The sequence below is a fragment of the Tamandua tetradactyla genome, chromosome 3, assembly GCF_023851605.1.
Source record: "Tamandua tetradactyla isolate mTamTet1 chromosome 3, mTamTet1.pri, whole genome shotgun sequence".
Lineage (NCBI taxonomy): Eukaryota > Metazoa > Chordata > Mammalia > Pilosa > Myrmecophagidae > Tamandua > Tamandua tetradactyla.
Window position 1 is genome coordinate 156,798,750 of NC_135329.1, and position 23,622 is coordinate 156,822,371.

A 23,622-nucleotide genomic window follows, 5' to 3' on the forward strand; every position below is an offset into this window, starting at 1 on the left:
TTCTACCTATTCCCTTAAATTTAAGTTCAACCTCATTAACTAACCATTCCCCAGGTCTAGCTTCTGTTTATTTCTAGACCCCCTGTATTCTATATTATAAGTCTCTAACTTTGCCTTTACCATGTTCAAAAAGTGGAATCATACCGTTATCTATCCTTTCATGTCTGCCTTATTTCCTCCATATTATGTCCTCAAGGCTCATATATCCTGTCATGTGCTTCAGGACATCATTTCATCTTACTGTTGCATACTACTCTATCATATGTATATAATACATTTTGTTAATCCACTTATCTGCTGATGGGCAATTGGATTGTTTCCTTCTTTTGGCAATTGTAAATAATGCTGCTATGAACATCAGTGTGCAAATGTCTGTTGTGTTACTGATTTCAGCTCTTCTGGGTATCTGCCAAGTAGTGCTTGCATGAACTAACTCAAACACCCAGCAACTACCTTGCTGAGTGTTTGAGTTAGTAAACTGCCAGTATGCAATATATCAGAAACAAAATGACTTTTAAAAAGAGGAATTTATTAAGTTGCTTGTTTACTGTTCTAAGGTCATGAAAATGTCCAAATTAAGGCATTGAGGGAAAGATAACTTAACTCCAAAGAAAGGGCCAGTGAAGTTTGGAATTTCTCTCTCAGCTGGAAGGGCACATGACAATGTTGCTAGCTTTCTCTCCTCATTTGATAAGACTTCCCTGGGGACATTTTCCTTCTGCTCCAAAAGTCTCTGTCTGGATGGGCTCTGTTGTTTCTGAACTTTTTTCAAAATGGCTCCTTCTTAAAGGACTCCATTAGGAACCTGACCTCCAATGGATGGAGACACATTGCTATGGAAACCATCTAATCAAAAGTTACCACCACAATTGTGTGGGTCATATCTCCATGGAAACAATAAAAGGATTCCACCCAGCAATAATGAATGAAAATTAAGGAACATGGCTTTTCTGAGGTACAAAATAGATTCAAACCAGCACACTGGATCATAGGGGCAATTCGATATTTAGTTTCCTAAGGATCTGCCAAACTGTCTTCCATAGCAGCTGTACCATTATACATTCTCACCAGCAGTGCATAAGTGTCCAGGTTTCTCCACATCCTCTCCAACATTTGTAGTTTCCTGTTTGTTTAATAGCAGCCATTCTTACAGGTGTGAAGTGATAGCTCATTGCAGTCTTGGTTTGCATTTCCCTTATAGCTGATGAAAATGAGCATCTCTTCATGTGCTTTTGAGCCATCTGCATTTACTCTTCAGAAAAATGTCTACTCATATCTTTAGCCCATTTTATAATTGGGTTGTTTGTTCTTTTGTTGTTGAGTTATATGATTTCTTTATCTACACAGTATATCAAACCTTTATCTGATGTATGATTACCAAATATTTTCTACCATTGAGTTGGCTGCTTCTTCACCTTTAGACAAAGTCTTATGAGGCACAAAAGCATTTGATTTTGAGGAGTTTGCATTTATCACTTTTTTTTTCTTTTGTTGCTTGTTCTAAGGGTATAAAGTTTAGGAAGCTACCTCCTGTTATTAGGTCTTGACAATATTTTTCTACCTTTTCTTCTAGGAGCTTTGTAGCACTGGTTCTTATATTTAGGTGTTTGATCTACTTTGAGTTGATTTTTGTACAGGGTGTAAGGTAAGGGTCCTCTTTCATTCTTTTGGCTATTGATATACAGTTTCCCCAGGTCTATTTATTGAAAAGACTGTTTTGTGCCAGTTCAGTGGATTTGGGGTCTCTGTTGAAGATCACTTGACACGTACTTGGTAGTCTATTCATGCACTCTCAATTTGATTCCATTGGTCAATATCTTTATCTTTGTGCCAGTATCATGCGGTTTTGACCGCTGTTGCTTTATAAGACACATAAAAATCAGTAAGTGTTAATCGTCCCACTTCGTGCTTCTCTTTTAGGATGCTTTTAGCTACTAGGGGCCTCTACCCCTTTCAGATAAATTTGGTAGCTAGCTTTTCCAAGTCTTCAAAGCAGGTTGTTAGGATTACAGTGTTGAATCTGTAGATCAAATTGGGTAGAACTAGCATCTTAATTACATTTAACCTTCCTATCCATGAGCAGGGAATGTCTTTCCACCTATTTAGATCTTTGATTTCTATTAGCAATGCTATGCTGCTTTCTGTGTACCAATCCTTTCCATCTCTAGTTAAGTTCATTTCTAGATACTTGACTCTTTTAATTGCTATTTCGAATGGAATTTTTTCCTTAACTGATTCCTCAGTTAGGTCATTGCTTGTGTATAGAAACATTACTGAATTCTGCACATTAATTTTATAACCTGCCAGCTTGCTGAATTTGTTTATTAGCTCAAGCAACTTTTTTTAACCCTTTCATTTTATAATATAGCATATATACAAACCAAAGAAAGCAAAAAGCAATAGTTTTCAAAGCACTCTTCTACAAGTAGTTACAGGACAGATCCCAGTGTTTGTCATGGGCTGCTATACCATCTTCTCAGATTTTTCCTTCTAGCTGCTCCAGAATATAGGAAACTAGAAAGAATAAACATTTTTTTTAATCACCACAATTGACCATTTTTTTCTTTCTTGTGAAGAATAATGTATATACAAAAAAATTTCAAACATATATACAAAATTTTGAAACAATAAATTTCAAAGCACAACACAGCAATTAGTTGTAGAACAGATTTCAGAATTTTGTATGGGTTACAATTCCACAATTTTAGGTTTTTACTTCCAGCTGCTTTCGTATACTGGGGATAAAAAAGAAATATCAATTTAGTGATTCGGCAAGCACATTCATTTGTTAAACCCTACCTTCTCTGTATAATTCCAACATCACCTTTTATCTTTCTGTCCCATTCTTTAGGGGTATTTGGGCTATGGCCATTTTAACGTTTTCATGTCCGAAGGGGCTGTCAATAATATGGGATAGGGAGATGGAACTAGCTGATGTTCTGGAGAGGCTGGACCCTCTAGGTTACAGGACTGATGTCATCCAGGGACCCATCTGGAGGTGGCAGGTTTCTGTAAAGTTACGCTAGTGCATGGAAACTTTGTAGAATCTTATATATTGCCCTAAGCATTCTTTAGGACTGGCTGGAATTGTTTTGGTCGGGGTTTGGCAAGGTATAATAGCAGCACTATCTAACTGAAACTTGCATAAGAGTGACCTACAGAGTGAACTCTCCCAGCCACTGATACTTTATTAGTTACACTTCTTTTCCCCATTTTGGTCAGAATGGCATTGTTGATCCCCCAGTGCCAGGGCTGGACTTATCCCTGGGAGTCATCTCCCATGCTTCCAGGGAGACGTTCACCCCTAGATGTCATGTCTCACACAGGGAGGAGGGCAGAGATTTCACTTACAGAGTTGGACTTAGAGAGAGTGAGGCCACATTTGAGCAACAAGAGAGGTCCTCCAGAAGTAACTCTTAAGGCATACAATAGGTAGACTAAGCTTCTCTGGTACCTACATGCACTTCACAAGAGCAAGCCTCAAGACCAAGGACTTGGCTTATTGATTTGGGTGTCCTTAAAGTTTGACACAATATTGGGGGATTCCCTGATGGTAAACTTTAATAGTTCTATATTTTTTCTCCCATGCAGCAAGGGATTTTGCCAATGCTTTTTGATTATCTGCTTAATATATATAAGTTGTATCAGGCATTACATTAAGATATACAGGAGTAAAGACCCTCATTCTTATTCTGGGATTCCTGTGTTTCAAGTGTTCAAATGATCTATCCAGACAGGTTGAGTTAGATTATGTGCTATAAAAAATTTAGTTTCCAGACAAAATAATCCTTTTTCCTTTGGTCTCAAGCAGCAGGTATGGTTCTAAAATATAGACAATGTCTTCCTTACCACTGTGTTCTGAATTGCTTTAACCCCAATCTGATTGGCCTTGCGCTTATCTCTAAATACCAGGTTATTTAGAGATATAATTTATAATTATATTAAATAAATATAAATTTTATATTTATTTTATATATAAAACAGCCCCTCAAAATCCAGAAATAATAATTCCCACTCTGGAGTAAATATGTCTTCTATAGGAGCTTAAAATCTAGGCCCCTATTTTCTTATAAGCATTTTCTAAAGGAGACCATACAATAATTGTTCTTTCATTTCTGGCTTATTTTGCCTCACCAAACGTCCCACAGGTTCATTCACATCATTGCATGCCTCACCTTTTTGTAGCAGTGCAATATTTGATGGTATGTATACATGTTGTTCGCCATTCTACTTCTCAGTCAGCCCATCCTTCGGCCACCTGCATTCATTAGGCACCATGTATAATGCACAAAGTCCACAGCCCATCGAGACTCTTAATTTTAGATGATTTCCTTGTTCCCAAGAGAAAGATAATCAATAAACACACCCTCACCAGATAAGAAGTCTAACCCTCCCCTTAAGTCTTGTCCCGCCCCCCAATTATTTACCTCTGCTGTTGCTGTGGTGCTGCTGATGTTTTCCTGTTAAACATAGCCCACAGCATACAGTAGCAGCTTTCTCCCTGTACCCTGGGCTTAAACACTCTTTGTATATGAATCATACCTTTGAATTAATTCTTGGCAAGAACTTATTTATATTTCTAGTGTCAATCAGTGGGACTCATGGGTCTATCCAACCTCTTTCAATCTTGTTCACCTTCAATATGGTAATATTACTTATAGACCCACTAGAGAACCACCTTCACTTCAACCTATTCCCTTACATTTGAGTTCAACTTCATTAGCTAACTGTTTACCAATCTTTTGCTTCTATGTTTCTCTAAATCCCTTATATTCTATATTCTACGCCTCTTATTTTACCTTTACCATGGTCGTAAGAGTAGAGTCATATGGTATCTATCCTTTTGTGTCTGGGTTATTTCACTCAGCATTAGGTCCTCAAGGCTCATCCATCTGTCATGTGCTTTAGGATGTCATTTAGTCTTACTGCTGCATAATATTCCATAGTATATATATACCACATTTTGTTAATACACTTTTCTGTTGATGTGGATTTGGATTGGTGCCATATTTTGGTGGTATATTTGATGTGCAAATATCTGTTTGTGTTGTGCTTTCAGCTCTTCTGGGTATATACCAAGTAGTGCTGCTGCTGGGTCATAGGGCAACTTGGTATTTAGTTTCCTAAGGTACCACCAAACTGTCTTCCTAAGGATCTGCCAAACTGTCTTCCATAGTGTCTGTACCGTTATGCATCCCACCAGCAGTGCATAAGTGTCCCCATTTCTCCACATCCTCTTCAACATTTGTGGATTCCTGTTTTTGTAATAAGCTCATTGTAGTCTTGATCTACATTTTCCTTATAGTCATGCCAGTGAGCATCTCTTCATGTGCTTTTGAGCCATCTGTATTTGCTCTTCAGAAAAATAGCTCAAGTAACATTGTTGCAGATTTCTCAGAATTTTCCAAGTGTAGTATCATGTCGTTTGCAAATAGTGAAAGTTTTACTTGTTCCTTCCCTGATTGGATGCCTTTTATTTCTTTTTCTGTACCTGAATGCTCTAGCTAGAACTTCTAGTACAATGTTGAATAATAGTTGATAGTGGTCATCCTTGTCTCATTCCTGATCATAGGGAAGAAGTTTTCAGCCTCTCACCATTGAGTACATGCTGGCTATGGGTTTGTTATATATGCCCATTATCACATTGAAGAAGTTACCATTGATTCCTACCTTTGGAAGAGTTTTTATCAGAAAAGAATGTTGAATTTTGTTGAATGCTTTTTCAGCATCAATTGAGACGATCATGTGATTTTTCCCTTTAGTTTTGTTAATGTGCTGTATTCTATTAATTGATTTTCTTGCATTGAACAATTCTTGCATTCCTGGTATAAACCCTACTTGGCTATGGTATGTAATTCTTTTAATGTGTTGTTGGATTTAATTTGCTAGCATTTTATTGAGAATTTCTGCATTTATGTTTATTAGGGAGATTGGCCTGTAGTTTTCCTTTCTTATAGCATCTTTACCCAGTTTTGGTGTTAAAGTGATGTTAGCTTCATAAAATGAGTTAGGTACTGTTTTTATTTCTCTCTTTTTTTGGGGGGGTGGGGAAGTTTGAACCAGATTAGTGTTAGTTCTTTTTGGAATGTTTGGATAAAATTCCCCTGTGAAGCCATCTAGTCCTGGGCTTTTCTTTATAGGAAGATTTTTGATGACTAATTGAATCTCTTTACTTGTTATTGGGTTATTGAGATCTTCTGTTCCTTACTGAGTCAGTATATTGTGTTTGTGCATTTCCAGGATTTGTCCATTCCGTATAAGTTGTCTAGTTTATTGGCATATAGTTTATTTATACTATCCTTTTATGATTTTCTTTTTTATTTTTTCAAGGTCTGTGGTAATGAACCCCTCTCATTTCTGATTTTGTTTATTGGCATCCTCTCTCTTTTTTTCTTTGTCAACCCTACTAATGGCTCATCAATTTTATTGATTTTTTTGAAGAACCAACTTTTGATTTTATTGATTCTTTGTATTGTTCTTTTGTTCTCCCATTCATTCAACTCTGCTTTAATCTTTTATTTTTCTCTTCCATTTTCTTTGGGGTACGTTTGGTGTTCTTTCTTACATTCTTCCATGTAAGGAGTTAAGGTCTCAATTTTTGCTCTTTCTTCTTTTTTAATATAGGCATTCAGGGCAATAAATTTCCCTCTCAGCACAGCCTTTGCTGCATCCCATAAATTCTGATATATTGTATTCTAATTTTCATTTATCTCCAAATAGCTACCAATTTCTCTTGCAATTTCTTCTTTGACTCAGTGGTTGCTTAAGAATGTGTTATTTAATCTCCATATATTTGTGAAAGTTCTTGTTCTTTGGTGATTATTGATTTCTAGCTTCATTCCATTTCATTTCCCTGAGTCCCAATTCAAATTTGTCCATCTTTTTGTCATTTGCTCCTTTGTGTACTCGAAATCAGTTGTCCTGTCCTCTAGTTTGCTTATTCTTTCTTCTGCCTCTTCAAATCTGTTGTGTGTCTCTAGTATATTTTTAGTTTGGTCTACAGTATCTTTACTCTCTTTGATAACCGCTATTTTTTTTAATTTATTCTTTCAAATTCCTCTTTATGCTTTTCTAGTGTCTTCTTGATCTTCTATATATTATTAGCCATCACATTGATTTTATTAGTTATATGAGCATCTTTGATTAGTTGTTCCAAAGTCTGTGTCTCTGATGCTTTAATTTGGTCATCAACTGTGCTATATCTGTCTGCATCTTCATATGTTTAGTGATCTTCTGTTGCTCTAGAGGCCTGAAATATCTTGATGGGGTTACTTTGGAATTGATTTCCTTTGTTAGTCTAAAGCTTTGTATTTGTGGGAAAGATGTGGAGCAGGATGCAGTGTGTGGAGTGGGGCATAACAGCACAGGTGCCAGCATGGGTCAGGAATGCTAAGCAGGTGCCTGTGAGGGTGGGGTGTATTTCACAGGGCTGTGGAGATGCATTGAGGGGGCTGTGTGGGTGGGGACAGCTCAGAAAGGCCTTAGCATGCAGGAGCAGGGTGCAGTGTAGAGGACACAGAGGTAGGATGTAGCGGGAGGCAGATGGGGTGGGTTGTGTGGATGTATGGGGACTGGTGAGCAGGTAGGATGAGGTTGGGCACCTGAAGTATGGGGGTTGTCAGTATCAGAGTATGGGGTATGGGGCACAGAGGTCAGGTACGGGGAGGGCAAAGCATGACGTGTCCTTGTGCAGGGGTAGGGGTGCATGGGGGCCAGGATGCAAGTGTGCAGGCACAGGTTGTGGGGATTGCAGGACATGGGTCAGGGGTGTGTGGGCGGGGCCCTGGTGTGGGAGCACAGGTGCGGAGGTCTTGGGGCAGCAATGTACACATGTGCAGGGTGGGGACTATATAGCACAGATGTGCACATGAGCACCTGCCAGGTGTGGGAGCAGGGTGCTTGTGCTGAGGGGTGGGGCAAAGTTGTGCATGTGTGCAGAGCAGGGGTGTGGGGTGCAGGGGTCAAGAGGTTAGTGCACAGATGCATGTGTGCCAGGCAGGGAGGATGTGTCTGTGAAGGTGTGTGGGTCTGGGGGATGTGTCTGTGCAGGTGTGCAGGTCTGGGAGGCAGGGGCCTGGTATGTGCCTGCACAGACCTCAGGGGCAGTGGGGTGGGGTTGCACCTGCTGGGCTGGGGGTGGATATGGCCAGAGGTGCAGGTCAGCACTTGCCCAGATCTGGGGGGGATGCGGCGAGTGTGTATGTGAGCATGGATTTTGGGGGTCTGGACTCTGATGTACATATGCACGGAGCTCAGGGGGCACATGGTGGGTGTGCATGAGTGTATGGGCTGAGGGCGGGTGTGGCCGGAGCATGAAGATGAGCATCCACAGCCAGGATGCACAGGGGAGCAGGGGGCCGAGGGGCTGGTCATGGACGTATGGGTCTCGGGAGGGACATGGCAAGATTGAGCTTACATGGGAAAGGTAGGTCAGGCTGGGGCAGGCATATGCCTGTGTGAGGAGTGGGGGTGTGGAGTAGGGATGTGTGGGGGCCATCAGGTCTGGGGCATTTGGAGTGTGGTGGGGGTGGTGAGTGACGGACTTCAGGTGCATGGGGTGAGTGGCCAGTAGTTGGGCAGGATGGTGCGCATAAAGGTAGCGCATTCAAGGACTGTAGCTTGGCTTACTTCCTTGTCCTCATTTCCCTGTCTGTGCACTCCTGAGTGCTCTGGGCATCTGTTTCAAAAGGGGCATTTTAGGGTGTTTGCACTAGTTGGATAGTCTCCAGTTGTCTGCATCACAATTCTTCAGCTTTTGCAACTAGGGCCTCCCTATGTGGTATAGAAGACCCTCCCAGGTCACTTACACCCTGGAATTGCTGTCCCAGTTGCCTTTCCATACCTTCTCTAGCTGTTCCTTGGGACGGGGTGAATTTGAGCTATCCTATTCCACTATCTTCCCGGAACTTCAGGAGTCCTCCACATAGCTTTCTGAGTATGGCTTCTTTTACTTAGCAAAATGGATTAAAGATTTATGTATGGTGTTTCATGAATGTTTAATTCATCTCTGTTGCAGCATAGTATTCTATCATATGGGTATTATATAGTTTGTTTACCTGTTCCGCTTTTGGTGGGTATATAACTGGGTTATTTCCTGTTTTGACGATTATGAGTGGAACTGCTATAAATATTAATGAATAGGTTTTTGTATAAATATATACATTTTTAATTCATTTGGGTAAATAGATATTGGAATGCCAATTGTCTCCTTGTTTAAAGAATTCCTACCTAGTTATCTTTCATCTCTGGTAATTCTCTCCAGCTATGCCCAACACTGTCATAAAAACAATGACTCGTCTATGTAGCAATGTTTAGAAATCTACTCTGGAATCGCTTTCTTAGAATCATATAAGTTGGAAAAAATGATCTTTCTAAGAAAAAATGTTAAATCACAACAACTACAAAAGTATTACTCCTTTATTGACCCTAAAAGTAGAGATGAGCATTATTTTTAAAAAATCTAAAAATTAGAATTTCTGGCAAGTAGTATTTTTTTGGTTTCATTCCATAAGTAATATATACACATATACATATTGTGTTGAATTACACAGTTTAAAATTGAAAACTTCTTTAATAAAAAATAAACATTATTTATTAATGATATATTATAATCCATTTGATTAAAAAACAAATACTGAACTTCAAATATAACTGAGTAATTTATTTTGAGGATTTATTAAAGGACTATGTACTAGAATTTCTTAACCTATTTATCCTTAATATAATTTTTTACATAGAATAATGCCATGGAAAGTCTCAAATCCATGTTGATCTGTGCTTTAGTTTCCTAGGTTGCTGAAAGCAAATGCCATGAAATGGAAATTTATGTGCTCATGCACATGGTTTTGAGGCTAGGAAAATGTACAAATCAAGGCATCATTAAGGTGATGCTTTCTTCTGAAAGACTGGCTGCTCACAATCCTTGGCTCCTTTGTCACATGGCAAGGCACATGACAGCATCTGCTGAAGTCCCCTTCTCTTCCTGGTCTCATTGATTTTAGGATTCATGCTTCCATGGCTTTCTCTCTGTTGCAATTTCATTATCTTATAAAGAACTCTGGTAGTAGGATTAAGACTCATCATGACCGAAGTATAATACAGCTTAACTGAAGTAGCCTAACGAAAGGTCCTACATTCAATGGATTTATACCCATAGGAATGGGTTAGATTTAAGAACATGTTTTCTGGGGTACATGTAGCTTCAAACCACCATGATTGACTTCAAATGAACATTTAGTTAGTGTGAGGAAGGAGGATTTGATGCCAGGTATCCTGTGTTCCAAATTACTTATGTATGTATGCATGCATGTATTTATTTCATGTATGCATGTATGTATTTATTCCATGTATGCATGTATGTATTTATTCCATGTATGCATGTATATATTCCATGTATAGAATTTAGTATGTCAAAGAAACTTTCATAGCTTTTTTATGGTCTTGTCTGATTTAATTAATAGATCAGCTTCCTTATTAGGTAGGCACTGTGATTAGTTACACTTATAGATTAGGAATCTGAACCAAAGGATACTTAGGTAACTTCTCTGAGATCATGAATTTATCTCATTTGCTCATCTTCATTCATTTTAAACATATGTTTCTTGCTCCTTGTCTTGCTTCCAGATGGCAGAAACCATGTGCTGTTCTTCTCTGTACTCCTAATAGTCCTAACACAGTACCTTATGGAAGTCAAAGCTCAATAAATATTTGGTAATTTGAAGTGCCTAAAAAGTGGATTCATAAGTAGGGCTAACCTTTCTTGAGGCATCAGTACTAAACTACTTCAACCAATTTCACATCCTTAGTAAGATAAATTATTAAATTGCCAATATAAACTAATATACATATATATGATTCTAAAATATTAGTATGAAGAACATGTCAGTTAAAGAATAACATGGAGTCATTGAATATTAGAATTATAAGAAAACTTGAAGATGTTCCAATATTAAATACTATTCCATAGATGAAGCCACAAGCTTCAGAGATGCTGAGTGATATATCCAGAGTCATTCCTGAGTCCCAAGGCAATAGATTTTCTATGACAAAATTGCTTCTCATTGAGTATTTGTTGGAGGCTCTAGGGACCACTAATCTTAATTTCTTGTCTTCAATTAAATGCTACAGTTGGGTAAGTGTCAGCTCCAAATTGAACATCTCAAGGGTTGCCAATTTTCTCACTTTGAACTCTGTTTTTAAGCTCTTGTTATTGTTACCAGACAAAGGCAGTGTATTCTTTGCCTGATGTGCTCAATGTCCAATTTCTGAGACACCTGGGTTTCAAAGTGAGACAGAGTTTACTGCTAGGTGAGAAGCAGGAGAGTAGATGGCTTACCAGGCAAAATCTGTCTCCTCGAACTGCAGTAATTCTGATAGTTTTAAAAGGATGGGCAGGTTTTAGGGTAATGAGCACAATGGTCCCAGATGATATAATTAGGGGTGATCTAATTATTGAGCATGCACAGATTGATTACATGCTTAGCCAAAGAATGTTTGCAAGAAAATGGGGGCCTTAATATGATAATGGGTGTGATTTTTAGTATTATAATGAGGCATAGTTGACTTATAGGTTAAAGTCTAAGCTATTCTGTATGTCAGGTGGGCCCATTTTGGCTAGAGCCAGCTTAGGTTATCAAGATAACTTTGGACTTGGGGTGGGTTAGTTCTGGGCTGACCCAAGACCCTTCATTAATAAACATTAAGGGCTGTCTTCTGTGATCATAAGACTCTAAAGTCGAAAAACTAGATAAATGGGTACAAATGAAGGTTAGTCACAAGGTTTTTACAATTATAAGGGCACAAGATTAAGTCTATGCAATTCTTTTTAGAGATCAAGGCAGCTGGATTATAGTTCAAAGATTTCATGTATTTTCCTCTGTCTAATATACCAGAAAGCAAGAAGAAATAATTGATTCAGCAACCGTAATCATCCCTTAAATACTAATTTATTGGTTACACATTGTTCTAAACACAGCGAGGAGTTTTTCTTTCTAGATTGTAATCCTTTCTGAGTAAGCTGAACTGACAGGCAGGAAGATGTCTGATGTCCAGCCACATGACAGGATTTTATCCAACCCAAAAGGAGATGATAGGTTTAGTGGATAACCTCACTAACTATGAATTCCTCTTTCTACTGCCATGCCTTTGGGTAGCCTGCTTTATTTCATCTTCTGATTCTTATTTTAACTTTACCTTCTAACTTCTATCTTTACAGTTGCTTAATTTCTCTATTCCCAATTATATTCTCTGACACTTCCCTTTTTAAAGGTTCTAGCATGATGTGAACAAATAAGTGTTGATAAAAGGATACTGCAGGTGGTTCAGTGGTAGAATGCTCGCCTTTCATGAGGGAGACCCGGATTTAGTTCCCGGACCATGCACCCCCATCCCCACCACCAAAAAAAGATACTACAGTGTAGTTGCTCTCTCTTTTTTTTTACATGGGCAGGCACCGGGAATCAAACCCGGGTCAGGCGAGCATTCTTGCCTGCTGAGCCACCGTGGCCTGCCCAGTTGCTATCTTTTAATGTTGTCTTTCATATATCTTAGGCTCTTTCCTACCCTAAAGAATAAGCTAATTATTGACCAAAAAAGTCATTTCCTGCACTTGTGGTTATGTCAGAGAAGTTGTATTTCTTATTCACACATGCACATTTGCCAAATGGATTTTTCCCTGTACATTTGTGAGTCAGAAACTTACAGTAAGGTCTGCTCTCCTAAAGAAGGGATTTTTCTTGCTATGGAAATCCCATTGGCTCATGATTCTCTTATACAATTCTATTTAGAGGCTAGTTTTTACAGTATTTGATGTAAATATTAAATAAATACTATCCAAAGGATTTTTATTTAAATAAACCCTTTTAATCTGAATGAATTGTACTTTTGAAACCATATTTTCTAATTTTAGATGTCTCATATAGTATTATGAAAGGATCTAGCTGAGAGATTTCTCTGAAATAGGTTACCCTGCACATCAGTTCATTTTGTGTTGAAACTTATTGGCATGACCTTTTTTTGAACCTGCTAGATACTCTCTGTTAAGTATTTGAATAGCATATGAAAGTATCTGATGCTTAAATATTCAAAGGCAAAAAATCCCCAAGAAATCTCACTGGAAAGAAATACTGTATGAATAATTGAAATAAACACAGGCCTGACCACAACATTGCAAACTGCTATCTTAAAATCTCTATGGATGGATAATTCTTTGAAAATAGAGAACTGTTTTGATCAAACCCAGATGCTTCTATTTTTATATTCTTGGCAAACTTCTTCAGTAGATTTTCATCCTCAAAAAGAAAAAGGTAGACTTTGCCTTCTTTCTTTAGTGATTGAACCTAGGGTTTTTGATATAGACAGGCATACTTATTGCTTACATTTTGCTTTGGACAATTGGCATGAGAGAACCAGGGTGTGGAGAAAGTTTAGCCTCTGGATTGCTAGTTGTTTTGAGCTGTAGATGTGCAGTTTGGTATTTTACATCAGAAGGTAAAGATAAGTTGTACAGGGCATTTGTGAGTATTGCAAATAAAATGATCCAATACCTTACAGAGCTCAAGAGTAATTTACCCTTAAACCTTGAAATGGCTGATAAAAGCAGAGTGGGAAATAAAGCTTACCAACTTTAGAAGATGATGTTGCTTAGTTTATGACATGCATTAAGAAATGTTGAGGGATTTTTAGTAATCTACTACTTATAAATGTTACCGATTATAGTAAGCCAACTTAATTTTATCCATTGCTCAGATTTCTGGTGAGGATGCCTAATGATGTGGATAGATTTCTGTCTGAGCTAATACTATTATTTACAATAATTCCCTTGACTTGTAACATTTGTAAGTGCCTTATGAGAGAGCATAATAGGCTTTCTCTTCTATTTTCTATTACAAAAATCTATTTTTTAAGTATTTAAGACTGAGACATATATATGATAATAGAAATAATACTTCTTGTAGTAATGTCTTTGAAGAATCAATGCACAAGGATTTTCATCATCAACTCTATTATAAAAATTTTTTTAAACAGTAAGCTCAGCATAGAATCTTTTTCAGCTGTGTTTTGAGGGTGAGACTTAAATAAATAACTTGATATTTAGATGGTTTAAATTCTCAGTTATTTATATTTTATACCTTAAAACTTGCTTTATAATTTTTCTTCTTGGAGTCACAATTCACCAAAATGAAAGAGGGTCAGCTAGCTTCCAGATGCAGAATACAGAAACCATCTAGCTAATCTAAGCAGAAAGATATTTAATACAAGAAATTTGGTGTTCACAAAATTATCAGAAGTGCTGGAGAGCAGGCTTTCAGCTGAGTTTTTAGTAAGAATTATAATATCAATAACTCAGGATTAACCCTACTTTCAATTTGGTTCCAGGATCTTAATGCTCTAGCTGCAATCTGGGAATCAAAAGGCAGCACAGGGTGGGCCATGGTGGCTCAGCAGGCAAGAATGCTTGCCTGCCATGCCAGAGGACCCGGGTTCGATTCCTGGTGCCTGCCTATGTAAAAAAAAAAAAGCCATCACAAGGATAGATGCTGAGCAAGCCAGTCTCCTAAATATGGAGATATAATTTGAATGTAGTTCAGGCTTTGACAGCCTGTGAATATATGCTATATTACACTGAAGTCAGGAATGCAAATATCCATGCCTCACCTGGACACACAGGATCATTTGTTTTCCTCAATTTTCCCTGAATATATTTCCATTGATTTCCCAAGTGTCTCAAAAATACTCAGAACTCCACTCCCATAGCATCCATGCTATTTGCCATACCCTGCACACAGCAAGTGCACCCCACCCCTAATTAGTATCTGGTATGCATAGCCCTTCTCTGATAAAGTGGATGCCACTGCTCTGCCAAGCCCAGCACTAGAGCCACCATTCTTTCCTCCTCCAACTCCAACTTTAATCTCTTTCTTAGCTTTTACTGGGTAGAGCAGTTCTTTGCTACTGCCTACCTTGAGTCATGCAGGTGTAGTTAAATGTGAACATCCAGTGATATGCTGGACCCAGCTAGTACTAGCTGACAAGAGTTGATTGTTAATTTGGGGGGAGAGGAATTTTGTGAGCCATTTGTTAGACATAGTCATTATTAAAAAACAAATAATTATATAAATTTCCAACTAAATAATCTACTAACCTGAATGGAGCTTGGAAGAGATTCATAGTATCACCTCATTATGCAGTAGATATAGTAGATGTAAATAGCCTCAAAATCACAGATAATGTTAAAATGCAATAAAATAATTGCAAATTGATGAATTTTGAGTACTATTACCTTTTTGTCTGAATTCCCTATGTGCTGGTTTGAAAGGATGTATGGACCCTAGAAAAGCCATATTTTAATCAAAATCCCATTTCATAAAGGCAGAATAATTTCTATTCAATACTATATTTTGAATCTGTAAATAGATCATCTCCCTGGAGATGTAACCCAATCAAGAGTGGTTGTTAAGCTGGATTAGGTGATGACATGTCTCAGCCTATTTGGGTGGGTCTTGATTAGTTTCTGAAGTCCTATAAAAGAAGAAACATTTTGGAGAATGAGCAATTCAGAGAGAGCAGAGCAGACTGACATAGCCATGAGAAGCAGAGTCCACCAGCCAGCGGCCTTTGGAGATGAAGAAGGAAAATGCCCCCCAGGAAACTTCATGAAACAGGAAGCAGGAGAAGAAGCTAGCAGATGATGCCATATTCACCATGTGCCCTTCCAACTGAGAGAGAAACTGTGACTGTGTTTGCCATGTGCCTTTTCACTTGAGAGAGAGACCCTGAACTTCATCAGCCTTCTTGAACCAAGGTATCTTTCCCTGGATGCCTTAGATTGGATATTTCTATAGACTTGTTTAATTGGGACATTTTCTCAGCCTTAGAACTGTAAACTAGCAACTTATTAAATTCCCCTTTTAAAAGCCATTCCATTTCTGGTATATAGCATTCTGGCAGCTAGCAAACTAGAACACCCTATAAGCTGAAAATAATTTGGTGATTATGTATGTGTTTCTATGCCCTTACTAGTAACTTGGCCCTCCTCTTTAAACTCTAACATCTTTTCAGGCTACGAAATAGACAGTTTTTTCCCACCATTGATTCTCAGGTCTGGCACAGTTGTGTAGTGCATAGTAGAACTCCTTTTACTTCTCTGTTTCAGTCTTTCTTTTATAGTTTTCCTTCTCTCCTTGACCCAAGGAGTACAACTTTGTAGTCCATTATTTCTATCTCTCTCTCTCTCTTTCTTTTTTTTTTTTTTAACATTTTTTATTGTGAAATATAACATATATACCCCCCCCCAAAAAGAGAAAATGACAATTTTCTAAATACACTCCAATAAGCAGCTACAGAAAAGATATCATAGTTTGGTAGGGGTTACCATTCCACGGCATCAGGTTTTTCCTTCTAGTTGCTCCAAAACACTGGAGGCTAAAAGAAATATCGGTGTAGTGATTCAGCTGCTGTACTCTTGTGTTAGATTTTTTCTTCTCTGTTATAACTCCTCCTCCTGTGATCCTTCTCTCACTCTATAAAGATCTTCAGTCTATTCCCTTTCTAACTTTTCATGTTGAAAAGCAGTGTTGATATTATAGGATAGGGGGATGGAATTAGCTGATATTCTTGGAGAGGCTGGTCCCTCTGGGCTTCAGGACTTATCTAGCCTAGAAGCAAGTCACTAAAACAACTACCAGCCTGTCTGTCTCTTAACTCCTTATTCCTCACATAGGGGATTCATGCAACATAGTTTTGAAACTGCTTTCTTCCTAAACTAAGGAGATATAAAACCAGCCCTTACTAACAGGCTTGCATTCGATATTAGTTTTACACACATATTTAGGGGACTTCATTCTTTGATTATTCATTTTCTTACTTTAAAACTAATGGCAAGAGAAGCCATTTGTAAATTTCTCTTAAAGGAAAAATGTAAATTCTGATTTCAATGCTGCCATTACCTCCTAACTATGCTTTCTTACCCTTCCGGCCCCCATATAAATATAACCCTGGAACATTCACTTGTACTTCCTCCTTTTCCCCAGAGCTTTCCATTTCCTTGGCAGGTAGATACTCTGCCTCATTCCTGGGTGCCAAAGATTCTGAGTTACACACATGGCAGTGAATGTTCCCTTGGGTATCAGATTTATTTAATAGTAATGGAACAAAATAATGCATGAATAATGAAAGTTGCCCACATTCTTAAGAATTTTCAGGGCAGACTACTTACTGTTTAATATCCACAAAAAGTGACTAAAAGCTCCACCTTGAGTGGACTAAAGAAGTCCAGGGCTGTACCCAATTATTTCTGAAGATTCACAGGAGAGTATATACATTTTCTCAGAGGAAGTATTTTACATCTCACTTGGAATCGTTGCTCCTGACCTCTCAGTAACCCTTGCCTTCTTGTCCCTACTCTGAAGACAGAAAGTCTTGTCCCATACCGTTTTAACCCAGTAGTATATAAAGACCTCTTCTCTGTCATTCCCTAAGGCACCAACCAGGTTATTGTAAATGACTTGATGTAGTTTGTGGATAAAGAAGAGTAATTACAGCAAGTTACTCGCACAGAACAAGATGCAAACAATTAAATCCTAGGTTACCTACATCCTTGAAGCCATTCATTTGGCATTTCCCAATATGGAAAACTTTTGTCAACACTTTTCTCCTTTGGCCTTCATCTGTCTGTTCTTTTATTTCATCTCCTCTTTCTTCCCAGACCAAGCCCCCAATCTTCTGCATGCTTTCCCTTAAGTTAAGCAACAAACCCTTAACACTTGGAAAACAAAACAAATGCTTAAATCTCTCCATACGCTAAAGACACCTTTTACATTGTTTTTCAGAGTAATTTGAGACTGCTTTCTTTTAACCTGACTTTCTAAAATTATGCTTATGTGTGCGTTTAACACATGTATATATGTGTTTGTGCTTTAATATGTTTTCCCAATGAAAATAGCAATTCTCCTCCTGAAATACCTGATCTCAAATGTGGCAGTAAGTGTGGTTTTTTAAAAAGCACTTTGTGCTCTGTGATCGGGTGGATCCAAGCCTGGTTCTGATATGATTTGTAGGCACCAAGAAATTTCTGCTCGGAAATAAGAGATATTTTTAAGCACTCAGACAAATCCTTGCTTGTATGGTGGGCTCATTCTGCTTTTGTAAAAATCCAAATGGAAGTTTTTGTTAACAGTGAATAATGCAGCACAATAGTGAATACTGTGGAAAGTCTGAAATATCTCAGTCCTGCTAACTGCCAAACTATTTGAACACATTTGGGTAATTGGACAGTAAATTCTATCAGTATTTAATGACCTCTGTGCTTTGGAGAATCATGAGACACTGTAGATGTCAAATGTTTTTGTCTTTTCTCTGGATTACTAGCAGGGACACATGCATCTCAGGCATGGCTGGAAACACTAAGTATAGGGAAGGGTAATAAAAAGTCAGGTGAGGCCAAAGGTCATCTTTAGAGGAAGACTACCGTATTACATTATAATGGGCCTCAAGGAAGTACAGTCTATTGTTCATTTTCTTTCATACCCCCGTAGATTTTTATTTGAATGAGTATTGTTTCCAGAAACTCCTTTATACGGGAGCAAAAACGAATAAACATTATTTCATGTCCTTTATCACATTTATATTTATTTGCATGAAATAATGGTCTTTAAATTTCCTAGTAAGTATGTAGGAATATAAATAACACAAATTTGAGGTTAGTGAATTTGTTTTATGAGATTTCAGATGCAGTCTTCTTTATTTGATGCATACGCAGTCATTTCTCAACTTGCATATAGTCTATAGTTTCAAAAAGTACTTATTAGAATTTGAAAATTGGAGCAGACTTTCCAGATGGAAACAACGTGATGGAAGTCTGTCTACAAAAGGCAATTTAACTGATGATATAGCTGTTAGACTGTGTATTTACAATAATAAATGGAATACTGCTATTCTCATAATGAAATAATTACAAAAATCAAATCAAGTCTAATAGCCATATATTGGTCTTAAATACTGGTGTATGAAGTTTGCTTAAAGAAAAGAATATGGCTGTTAGATTCTGAACAGATCTGGGTACTTTAATGCCCATAGTGGCTGATGAAATAGACATTAACTTTGATCAATTGTTCCTTCATCTTGGTATAGGAGTGTATACCAAGCACTACTCCTGGTCTTCTTGGCTACTATTTCTTTTTATGGGTTGCACAGTGTTCCCCATGGTAAAATTAGATGATTATATCTGAGGTAGCTAGAGAAAAACTGAAATAAAGAGTGAAACAAGGAAAGAACATCATATACATAATGCATATGAGAATATTAATGCATAATATTAAATTGAATTTGTGTTTTGACAAATAAAAAAAAAATTTTTGTGTACCAATTTCTTTGAGAGCCCAAAAAGGAAATAATTGTGTCAGAGATATTCAGATTTCAGTCAGTTGGTGAAACCATTAACCCAATGCATTGGTAGCTACCTGTTAGGAAAGAGGATACGTTTTAGGTGAGTTAAGGTACCTGAGCTGAAAACTGGCCCGTTAACATTGACTCCTCCATGTTTTTAATTCCCCAGAAGACTCCCATACACAATTCTATCAATTTTGCCCCCAGAACAACAAATCAGTTCCTTCCTTTCAACTCCTAATACCACTGTCTACTTTAGATCTTTACAAAACTGTATGATTTTAATAGTTTTCCTATTAGTTTGTGGGGCTCCACTTTCTATCTCCTCTAATACAGCTTTTATAGTACTGGGCTGACAGAGTTCTCTTTCTAAAATGCACGTCATTTTTCTGATCAACATAGTAGTTTACCCCACGTTTTAGATTCACTGAATTCCATATATGATTTCCAGGCTAAAGGAGACCTAATTGTGAGCTGTGATCAATTAAGATGTTTAGTAAAGAGCACCTACTATACCTAATTTATACAGCACACCAAAATCAACAGGATTATAGATTAAGTTTATGTGTTTACCACTATTCTAATAGACTTGTATTTATTAGTAATTATAATTGAAGCTGCATGTAATTAATAAACATTGAGCTTCAAGAATCAGTAAAATTACATATTGATACTTGAGTATTATGACATTATGAATTCTTAACTAAAGAAAAATTAGGTGGGAATATAATATTATATATTTAGAGAGTCACTGATTTAGTGTTCCTTACCCAAAATGGATTTTCTTGAAACATTGTTAATGAAAGTGTGTGTAAGCCATACCCATACGGATTTCCATCATGTGAATGAACACTAGAAAAAAAACAAAGTTGAATGCTTCTTCCTTAAGTTATTTTGTCAAGAAGAAACCTTGACATCCTTAGCTTGTTATACAAAGTCCTTCATTTTGTGACCTCTACTGACATTGTCATTCTGATTTCCAGCTTCTTCCTCCATACACTGTATGCCAATATGTAACAATATAACATATATAATATACCGCAAAATAGTAGTGTGGTTATATAGCAGGCAAAATCTACTTTCCTTCAAGGACCGCCTCAACTTCACTACTGTGAAATCTTCCCCCAATGTCCCCCTGGTCACCACTGATCATCTCTGTGCTCCAAAGAATGGTGGTCGTATCTCTTTCATAGAGCGTATCACATTTAGTTCAGGGGATCTCACTGACGACTCTTACTCTGTCCTACTTGAGAACCAGGACAGTACTGTGCTCCCCAAAGCCCCCAGCAGAGCACCTGGCTCACAAGAAGCATTGAATACACGTTTAAGTAGTTGGTACAGGAGACACATTATATGTCAGAGAGATAATTTTCAATTCTGTCTGTGTATCAGAACCACCAGTAGAGCTTTTTGAAAATACAGACACCTGGGGTCCATACCAGAAGTAAATCAGTATTTCACGGGAGGGGGTCAAGGTTTGATGCAGTTTTCAAAGCTCCACAGGTGATTTTAATGTGGGAACAACTGAGTTAGAAAATGTATGGGTCAGCACAGAATAGAGCAGCCAGGGAGAGTTTTGTAAAAGGGGGACGATGCACGGATCCTTGGAACTTGGAGAGATGGTAATGGTAATGATGTGGCAAAAGAGATAACAGGCAAAGGAAAAACATAACAGTACAGAGATGAAAGTGAGTATTGAGATAAAGTGGTATTTAAGGAGACTGGTTTTCTAAATAGAAGGTTTATATGAAGGGTGATTATTGATAACTGGGATAAGTATGATGTGCCCAGATCATGAGCATGTTAAAAATCTTCACAGACTTAGTGCAATAGACTATAGGCTTTTAGAGATGGGCATATTGCTGAGTCTCGTCATAGCAGGAAATATTCAGGAATCTGTTTTAGGCTATGAACAGATTAGGAAGTCCTCACTGATAAGGACATATTTTTGACACCTTTTTCAGAATTTCTCTTATTAAGGAATCATATAATTTTAAAGCTAAAAGCAAATATCCTTTGCCATTAAAGTTCCATAGAAAATTAGTCACTCATTGAAAACAAGAAGTTGTTCTAGGGCAAAATAAGTGTCAGGATACTGAATCAAGTGGTAAATTTGCTTTCTAAAATTTAAGGAATTAATAGGGCATCTCTTTAAACTGTAGGGCTTCTTAAAGCTTATACTATGGAGATTTGTATTGTAAATCTCCAAACTGGAAATAGAATCAAGATTTCCCAGTCCTTTGTGGTGAAAAACTTACCAGTGTGTCATTGGGCACCAATACAGTTATAGAGGAGTTTAGGAAACACATTATAATGTAAAAGCTTAAGGAATGGAGGTTAGGAATTAGGCCACTGAAGTTTATGTTGTGGACTGATTTTAAGGCAACTTCTTCATTCCTAACTAAGTTTTTTGGTAAAGGCTATATGTTCTTCCTACTTCCTCAACCTCCATCCCATACCCTTCTCCCAGATATAAAGGATGGTAAATTTCAATGGGACAAGTTTTAGACTGGATCCTTCCACAGATACACATATTTCTTTGTATACAATCAAATAAGAGTATAAAAACTGTGTTTTGCCAAGTATTATATAAAGTTCTACCTCTCTGTCCTTTTGGACACTCCAACCAGACCTTGAAATTATTTTATTTAAAACAGATGTGGCATTCTTCGCTTCTTGGCAGGCAAGATTCATCTGAACTCTTAGAATTAGGTGATCCTCTCAATGGTCGAACCAAAGAGCCAATTGTGTCCTAAACCCAGAGCACCTGTATTAGTTTGCATTCTCTGGAGAAGCAGGGGCTGAGATGAGGTTGAGCGTGCAAAGGGTTTAATAAGAAGTAATACCTGTGAAAGAAAAGTGACAGAAGCAGAATTGGAAAGGGGAAAACTTCAGACTGATAAACCTGTCTAGGGCTCAGCAAGCCCAAAACTGATCTGTAAAGCAAATACTGCCCATTAAAGGAATACACTGGGGGTGGAAATTGTTACCCCTTTGTACTGCCAGGTTTCTTAGTAACTGGATGGAGGCTCTCCAGAGAAGATCATGACTTCAGCTTGAAAATTAAGACAGACCTGAAAGGAGTCACCAGCTGGGGGCTACCAGTCAACAATACTTCTTGAAGTTGGTGAGCAAGTCATCTCCACATCTTCCATAGTACAGCTCTGAAGTTTAGTCTTCTGGTAACATAGGTTCTTAAATCTTCCTCATGAAAGGACATAAGTGTCTAAATATTTTTAGTTAGCCCACATATCTGTTGTATCATTCATTTTACCTATGAAAATCTCTTCTACCATCACTAATGCTAATAAACAAGTTCCCAGTGCTGCTCAGAGATGAAAGTAGTACAAGCTGTAGAAGTAGGATCTGAGTATGGAACCCTGAGTACAGTCCTTTAAATGCTGTCACCATCTTTGAATATACTTTCTTAATTATGACACTTCAAATACTAACTCATTCTAAGGTATAGACTAAAAGGAGCCAGCACAAAAAGCATTGTCTATGCTGAAATGTTTTAAAAGTAAATCAGAAATAATATAGCCTTACACCTCTTATTAGCTGTGTGAACTTGGGCTATATACCTAACCTCTTCAAGCAATAGCGTCCTCATTTGAAAAATATGGATAATGATCATTCTTACCCAAATAGATTGTGGGGTGAGTGCTTAACAAGGGATTTATGGATAATGAGTCTTGAAAGAAGTCCCATGTTGTTATATTTTGCAGATGAGAAGCACATATCTGGGGGCTAACATAAATTACCACAGATTATCTGACTTGCTGGTAAATGCACAGGGACAAATATCTCATTGATATGAAATAATTGGAATAAGCAAATTCAAAGAGTCAGAATCTAGACTATAAATTAGCCAAGGGCCAGGGTGGGGATAGGGAATAGGAAGTGAAGATTTAAAATGTACAGGATACCTATTTGGATGATGGAAATGTTTTGATAATGGATGGTGAATATAATTAACAACATTGAAGTATATCTCTTAGTGTGGGTAAAAGGGAAAAACGCTAGGTTGGATATAGGGTAACAGAATAAAATTTAAAAAAACTACATGGAACTGCCCTATACAAACAGTGAAACCTAAGTTAAACTGTAGACTGTAACTAACAGTAGAATTATAAAAATGTGCTTTCATCAATTGTCACAAATGTATCACACCAATGCATGGTGTTAATAATAGGGTGGTATATGGGAATAATATCCCATTTTATGAGTATATCATTTTAT